At 33.9% G+C, this 8,412-nt stretch overlaps 1 long non-coding RNA gene and 1 pseudogene across 1 annotated transcript; both read left to right on the top strand.

The window, feature by feature from the left end:
* The first annotated feature begins 3,176 nt into the window (after positions 1–3,176).
* On the top strand, positions 3,177–4,209 carry LOC149177139 (putative leucine-rich repeat receptor-like serine/threonine-protein kinase At2g24130 pseudogene; annotated as a pseudogene).
* A 9-nt stretch (positions 4,210–4,218) lies between these two features.
* Positions 4,219–5,959, top strand: LOC149177138 (uncharacterized). The gene is made up of 3 exons (XR_016258737.1): positions 4,219–4,362; positions 4,517–4,591; positions 4,716–5,959. It is a non-coding gene; the product is annotated as an uncharacterized LOC149177138 (long non-coding RNA).
* Positions 5,960–8,412: the final 2,453 nt, after the last annotated feature.

The raw sequence follows: 8,412 nt of genomic DNA, 5'->3' as shown, positions 1-8,412 counted from the left end.
TTGGTTTTTCAAAACCATCCTCAACTATTTCCCATAAGTCTTGGGAAGCAAACAAGGCTTTCATTGTTATTGCCCAATAGTCATAGTTTTTGCCATCAAATAGTGGGAGCTGCATAACCATGCTATTACTTGTGTTGGTGCTAGCCATTCTTACAATACTTGACTATCTATTAAAAATCACTGAAAAAATACCTTGGATTCTTTTGCCTGAGTCTTCAAACTACTGGAGAAGTTGCTGCAGTAAGAATCCTTCCTTCAGCTTCTTTGCACCATTCAAAGAGCCTATACTAGCTCTGTCACCATCAAAGAGCCTGGACCAGCTCTGATACCAGTTGTTGGAAATTTCAGGTGATTTCATACTCAAAAGACCAGAGAACAACGCTCTGATACCACTGTTGGGAATTTTTCTGGTAAAATTCCAAAAACAAATAAACTGACTGCACACAGAGTCAGTGCTTTCTTTTTCTGCCTCAGGATCTTTTGCACAGGGAAGCTAACTTGTTTTCTGAGAACAGAAATTTTTACACTAAAAAAAAATAACTTTGCATTCATCAATATGACTGCCTGTTACAAAAAAATATTCTTCCTCTTAACAGAGGGATTACAAAACTGCTGTTACACAAAGGTCTTCCTCACATAGAGGGATTCACCAACACTGCTTCAGATGCAGTTCCACAAACAACAAAAGAGTCTTCCTCACACAGAGGGATTCACCAGAGATTATGCTGAAAAGCATCTTCCTCTTGATAGAGGGATTCACCATGACACTGTGCTGAAAAACACCTTCCTCTTGAAAGAGGGATTCACCATAAGACTGTGCTGAAGAGCACCTTCTTCTTGAAAGAGGGATTCACCATGAATACATTTCAACCAACCAAGAATTTACTCTGTCTCCTTCTGAGATTTTACACTGCTGTGTGTAAAAATCTCATTTACATTTACTACAGTAAAAATAGAGTTTTACATATACTGTTGTAATAAAAAACATTTACTTACATTTACCGCTGTAAATGTAATTCCTTACATTTCATTAAAAAAAATCTCCTTTACTGTCACGCTGCTGCACCTCTCTTGCTCTTCATGCTTTTTTCTGGTTTTCTTTTATCTGCACTTGCTGTGCGTTTCATTGCCCATACATATGCAATAAACAACGCTCATTTCCTTATGCACTGCTATGCATGCCTCCTTTCTCACGCTGCCCCTGTTCTATGTTCGCACTACTGTGTGCGTCTCATCTCATTGCAAAAACAACTCATTTTCTTATGCACTGTTGTGCTTCATCTTGGCGCTGCACAACTAAAACAATCTTTATGCTACTGCATATTTCATATTCACACTGCTGTGTGATTCACCCCGCAGTTCCCTCACATTACAATACACTCGCACTGTTGTGCCTCTCTTTTCTTCACACTGCTGTGTCTGCTGCTCTGCACTGCTGTGCCATTTCTTTACAATGAAAAACTTTTCTTCACGCTGCTGTGTGGGTTACTCCTCTCATTCAACCAACACAAAAACATTACATATATAACTATATAAAAAAAACTTGCATGCATTTTCTTGTCCCATACTCCCGCTGAAATAAAATTAAAATCTTTACCAAAACTTACCAACCCACAGTAAATTGCATTTACTGTTCTACTGACATTTACTGGCGGTAAAGAAACTTTTACTTCACGTCAAATTCATTTGCTGCTGGCCTGTACTTCAACCATTGACTTCAATTGGATCACATCGCAGAATACCATTTGGCGGAACACAAAAAAAATGAAGCAAAAACATATGGTGCGATCTGCGATATGCGATCGGATCGCATCACACCATCGCAATCGCAGAAAACACAACACATAACGGAGGGTGACAGGGAGTGTTTGCGATTTGCGATATGCGATAGATCGCATCGCAAATAAAGCTGCAGTTGAAATTATATTTCAAGAGATTCCTGCTTCCATCTTCAATTGTACAAAGCTTCAAACAATCGAATTTGCCAGCAACAATTTCACCGGAGTAGTGCCGACCGCGTTGGGGAAGTTGACGCAACTCCAGGGCCTCTACTTAAACAATAATCAACTAGTCAGCGGCAGCGCCACGACCTTGCCCTTTCTTACTGCTCTTACTAACTGTTCCAACCTGCAAACAATAGTGTTATCCTCTAATCCTTTCGGGGGAAGATTTCCCATTTCTATAGGCCACCTCTCTACGAAAATGGACGCCATATACCTGGAAGAAAATGATTTAGTAGGAGAAATACCTCCCGAGATTGGAAATCTAACTAATTTAACATTCCTTGCTTTGGGAGATAATTATTTTACAGGGTCAATTCCTTCACTTAATATGCTTCAAAAGCTGGAGAGGTTATATTTAGGATCTAACCATTTACAAGGAAACATCCCGACAGATTTTGGGCAACTCAAAAGATTGGGGCTTTTAGATCTTGGGGGGAATAATTTATCAGGAAGAATCCCTGCCTCTTTTGTTTCCCTCCAGTTAATATATCTAAATCTTAATCAGAACCAATTATCAGGTGATAGTCCTGTAAATTTAGGAAAATGTGTGAACTTATTACAGTTAGACCTATCATATAATAGGCTCAGTGGGCACATACCTTCAGAGGTTGCAGGTCTTCCAAATTTAGCTTTCTATTTCAACCTTTCACACAATTTATTAGAGGGTGCTTTACCTTCTACATTAAACAAGATGATTATGGTTCAAGCTATAGATGTTTCTGTTAATCTGTTAACTGGCAACATTCCAAGCACACTCGGAAGCTACGTAGCATTGGAATACTTGAATCTCTCATTCAACTCACTTGAAGGTCCAATTCCAGTTTCACTTGGTGGGCTTCAAAATCTTCAGGACATGGATTTGTCATCCAACAATTTCACTGGTGGAATACCCATGTCAATGGAAAAGCTCAAAATGCTCCAGCACTTGAATTTTTCTTATAACAAGCTATCAAGCGAGGTCCCTAAAGATGGAGCTTTTAAAAGTCTTAATGCCACAGCTTTTATAGGAAACATCTATGTGGAAGTTGGGTCAGATTGCCACCATGCTTTTCTAGCAGACATAAAAGCCATTCACATCTAAAAAGATTTGTCATACCTATTGCAGGAGTTACACTGCTTGTTATATTGTGTTTGTTTTTTGGAATCTTATGGAGATCACGTAGGAGACCTGCAATGAAATCCTTAGAAGTGGATCACCCAAGAGTCTCATATAAAGAGCTCATGAAAGCAACAGGTGAATTTAGTGATGCCAATTTGTTAGGAGTTGGTACTTTTGGGAAAGTGTATAAAGGAGTTCTAAATGATGGTACACTGGTTGCTGTGAAACTTCTCAATTTGGAAAATGAAGAGGCGAACAAGAGTTTTTACAGAGAGTGCAATGTTTTGAGAAGAGTACACCATCGAAATCTAATAAAGGCCATAACCTCTTATTCAGACCTTCAGTGCAAGGCTTTGATATTTCCGCTGATGGAAAATGGAAGCCTAGAAAAATGGTTATATCCCAGTGGTGATGGTGAACAAGAAAATGGTGGCTTGAGTTTGATTCAAAGGCTAAATATAGCAATAGATGTTGCACATGGTATGGCATATCTTCATCATCATTGTTTTGTGCAAGTGATTCATTGTGATCTAAAACCTAGTAATGCACTTCTGGGTGATGATATGACAACATATTTAATAGACTTTGGCATTGCTACCATATGTTTTGCAAGTTCTAACATTTCAGCTTTCACTTCCACACATGCAGTCAAAGGATCTGCAGCCTACATTCCTCTAGGTATAATTTTAACTAGAATGTTGATATCATATTAAGCATTTTCATGAGTTTTTTATTTTGTCATAAAATTTGAATCTGAATCTTTATTTGGTTCTGAAATTAAATGCAGAATATGGATTGGGTGGACTTGTTACAGTAAAAGGGGATGTTTATAGTTATGGAATAGTGTTATTGGAGATGTTGACCGGAAAGAAACCCAATCACAACATGTTTGTGGAAGGAATGAACTTGCAAAATTGGGTGAGCAGCAATTTTCCACATCAAATTGGGAAAGTAGTGGATAAGAATCTATTAAAGAGGACTAATATAAACAACTATGAAGAAGATAAGGAACTCAATTGCATTAGTCAACTCATAAGTGTGAGTTTTCTTTGCACTCATAAGTGTGGGTTTGCTTTGCACAAAAGAATCTCCATCAGAACGGCCTAGTATGACAGATATTGTGAACACATTGCAAAACACACGAAGCACTTTTTTGGGAACCGATGAAGATCCGAAATTCCAAACAGATATATGAACCCTGGTAGCTAAGAAAAGCACCACCAGTAACAATGCTTCTGACAGTTCTTTAACATTTTGAAGGTTTGTGATAAGGTAACAGTTGGATTTGTATAATTCAACTGAACGAGTATCATTAGCTCTATGTATCTTTGAATCCAATGCTTTTGCAATTTATGTATATCAACTTTATTGTTCAACATCAATATGCGTCTGATAAAATGTGGAAAATGTGCAGGAGATACTGTATCTGCATAATCAATTTCATTATTCAGAACCCATCCACATCTCCAATAAAATAATGTACAGGAAGGTTAGTTTTTGTGTTTTTTCTCTTCATCATATAGATATTAAGATATTTTTATTTCTTTTATCATTTTTATATCATATACATCATTTTTAAAATTGAAAATTATTTTGCCGTGTTTTTTATGCAGTTGTTCCTCACCCCAGCTGTAAGAGATGCCATTACAGTCGAGAAAATAAAAGTCAAAAATTTTGGTGAAACATCTTGTTTAAGTTTGGCTCTACCAGCCTGCCAGTTTATCTTCTGAAAGAGTTCATTTCGCATTTAGTTTCATATATCTTCAGTTCACGTAGAAGTTTTTGTTTGAAATAATCACGAGCTTCAAGGTCTGCCCAGGAGTATAAATTTTAACCATGTCCATGAAGGTGAATTAGCCATGGACTTGGCTAATACCTCGTTTAAAGCTACAGCAGGGCAGAAGAAATTTCTTTAAAGCAAGAGACACACCAGCCAACGAGAAATCACGAGCATAGTCATGTGTTGGAATGCAAATTCCACACTAAATGCTGCAATTGGCCATCACCAAGATATACATTGAGTATATAGATGTTATTTTTGTTTCCAAATTTCTGATGTAAAATGAAAATTTTGGCTCAATTGATCCACTAGAGTTATGATCATGACGTGTTATGCTGAAACGTCATTCTTATTTTGATTGTTTTTTGAGCAATTTTTCCGTCATCACTGCGAAATTAAGGTAATTCACTGTCAGTGCCATGCGAGGAAGAGTGCTTTGGCTAACTGTGGTTTATTATAAAATTTAAAGGAAAAATAATGATAAACATTGTGCACAGCAATGAAAATAACCATCTACAAATATTTACATAACGTTTATGGAATTGGCTAAATTTCTGACCATCCCTTCCTCGCCTATTATGTTCATGCAAATAGCAAAAGGTGTGAACGGATACTACAAAGCAAAAATCAAATCCAAGCTAGGGTTTGTAAGAAAACAAAAGGGTTTTAGAGAGGATTATGGGCAGAGCCTCCCCAGATAACCTAGAACATGCTGCTGTGCGTTTATGTCATTACTTCTTGTTGAATTGAAATTATCACTTACAGAAATCGTTGACGCTTCAAAGAATTCAAGAATTACTTATTAAAGTTGCAAATGACTTCAGGTTGGTGGTTTGCGGAGGACTTCCTTTGTTTGTTCGAATAGGGTTGCAACATCCACAGACAACTGTGTCACTTCTTTCTTCTGTTAAAATCTACAGATGTGGTTACTAAAAGATGTTGATTTTTCATTCAATTGTTGTACACATCTATAGATGGAATAACTAAAAGATGTTACTTGTTTTACAATTAACCGACATTGGCACGAAGGATTTGTTTGGGACAAGGCGTTATGATATCGCTTTATTATTTTGGGAGTTAGGTTTTTTAACTGAATTGGGATTTTAGTTTGATGAAAAATTGTGATTTGATTAATTGTAAAGTATGCTTTTGGATTTATTTAACAATGTAAATTGATATTTCAGTAAGCGGATATGTGGTGATTTAAGTGCTTTATACATTAATATGTTTTTAGCCATCATTGTTATGTGTAACAAAATCTCAATATTAAGATGTGAATAGGAATGGTGTGGATATGAAGGATGTGTCTTGGTAATGGTTGTCAAGTAGAATAAAATCTCAATATTGAAATAGTATAAGAAATTTTCCAGTGATAGATATTATTTAAAAAAAAATTATATGCAAGTGACATATATGTATCTACACAAGCAATATATAAATAATCTGTTTAGTTTGATATATAGATATTAGAACTTTAAATTTCATTATTTACATATTGATATTTTATATCATGATTATCGTCAATTTAACAACAATGTGAGCTAAAATAATAAAATTTACTTAAAAAAAAGAAAAGTAATTTATTGTAATTTATTAAAATTTACATATATCAATTGAACAACAGCCTGAGCTAACATAATAAAAGTTACTAGAAAAAGAAATTTTTTTTATTGTAATTTATTAAAATTTACATATTAAATTTTATTTTAATAAAGCATTAAATTCTTAAACTACTTACCACATTCAAAACTATATATTCTCCTTCCACATTAAAAAGAAACCTAGCCATAATGAAAACCTAATTTATTTAAGATCCAACTATTTTTCACATTAAAAAGGAGCTAACCATAATCCAAATAATATAGGAAAATAAAGAAGATGCACTAATTTCTATTGACAATTTGAGAAGAGAACTCTCCCTTGTTGAAAATATAAAAGTGTTCATATTCCATTTATTAGCAATTTAATTAATATGTCTTTATAATTGGAATTTAACAATATAATTTTGTTGAAATTGTAATTTTTCATTATTTTAAATGTGTTTTTAAATGTATAAATAAATTTACCAGTTCAAAAAAAAATTAAACACTTAAATTTTGAAATTTACACAACTTAAATTTACAATTCTAAAAATTCTCTTAACAAACTTAAACCAAATCCAACAAAACAAAACACTACTTAGAATACAACATTCTACCGATATTTTAATTGTAAATCTCATGATCCAATAATGTTTAAAACATTAAAACTTGTGACCACAAGGTTTATTTACGCATTATTAATATTATCAGTGAAAAATTTGCCGCTTTCTTTTAGTGATTCTTTGCATTTAATTCACATAGAGCACATATTTGTTGAGGTTCGATCTAAACATTATTTTAATTTGATTTCTTACATGAAATAAATTTTATGTATAATTAAGGTAATTTTAATGTGTAGATAAAGTAAAATAAACTTTGTGAAAAAAATATTCATATTTTATGAAAATAATTGTGGCAAAGATTGTTTCAATATGAAAATCAATCATGGTCAACCATGGTCAAAGGTCACATTGTGACAAATATTGTCTCAATATGTAAATGAACCATGGCCAACCATGTTTATTTTAATGTTTATAATATTAACCTTAGGGTTTATAATCATGATCAACCATGTTCCAACGTCACGTTGTGTCAAAGATTATCTCAATATGAAAATTGACCATCGTCAACAATTGTTAACCATCATCAACCATGGTCAACCATAGTCCAATGTTGTATTGGGACAAATATTGTTTCAATATGTAAATCAACCATGGTCAACCATGTTTATTTTATCGTTTATAATATTTATCATAGGGTTTATATTTCTTGGTTTATAATATTTATTTTATAATTTTTCAAAGGATTTTCTCGATATGGAAATCAATCATGGTCAACTATGGTCCAATGCTGCATTGTGACAAAGATTGTCTTAATATGAAAATCAACCATGGTCAACCATGGTCCAACATCGCATTGTAACAAATATTGTCTCAATATGAAAATCAATCATGGTCAACCATGGTCCAACATTGCATTGTGACAAATATTGTCTCAACACGAAAATCAACCATGGTCAACCATTTTTATTTTAGCGTTTATAATATTTATCTTAAGGTTTATACACCTTGAGTTCGTAATATAATTCCCTTGGGGTTTTAGTATTTATCCCTTGTGTTTATTAGTCTAAGGGTTCATTTTCTTAAGGGATAATATTATTCATAGGGTTTATAATATTAATCCTATGGTTTAATATAAGTCCCTTGGGTTTTTAATCTTGGTCAACTATAGTCTGATGTCACATTGTGACAAAGATTGTCTCAAAATGAAAATCAAGCATGGTCAATCATTGTCAACCATCATCAACCATGGTCAATCATGGTCCAATGTCACATTGTGAAAAATATTGTCTCAATAAGAAAATCAACCATGGTCTAATGTCACATTGTGACAAAGATTGCCTCAATATGAAAATCAACTATGGTAAACCATATTCAACCATGTTTATTT

The sequence above is a fragment of the Pinus tabuliformis genome, chromosome 4_1, assembly GCF_031772625.1.
Source record: "Pinus tabuliformis cultivar Carrire ecotype Pingquan chromosome 4_1, CPIR1, whole genome shotgun sequence".
Taxonomy (NCBI): domain Eukaryota; kingdom Viridiplantae; phylum Streptophyta; class Pinopsida; order Pinales; family Pinaceae; genus Pinus; species Pinus tabuliformis.
This window is presented reverse-complemented; position numbering and strand designations above follow the sequence as displayed.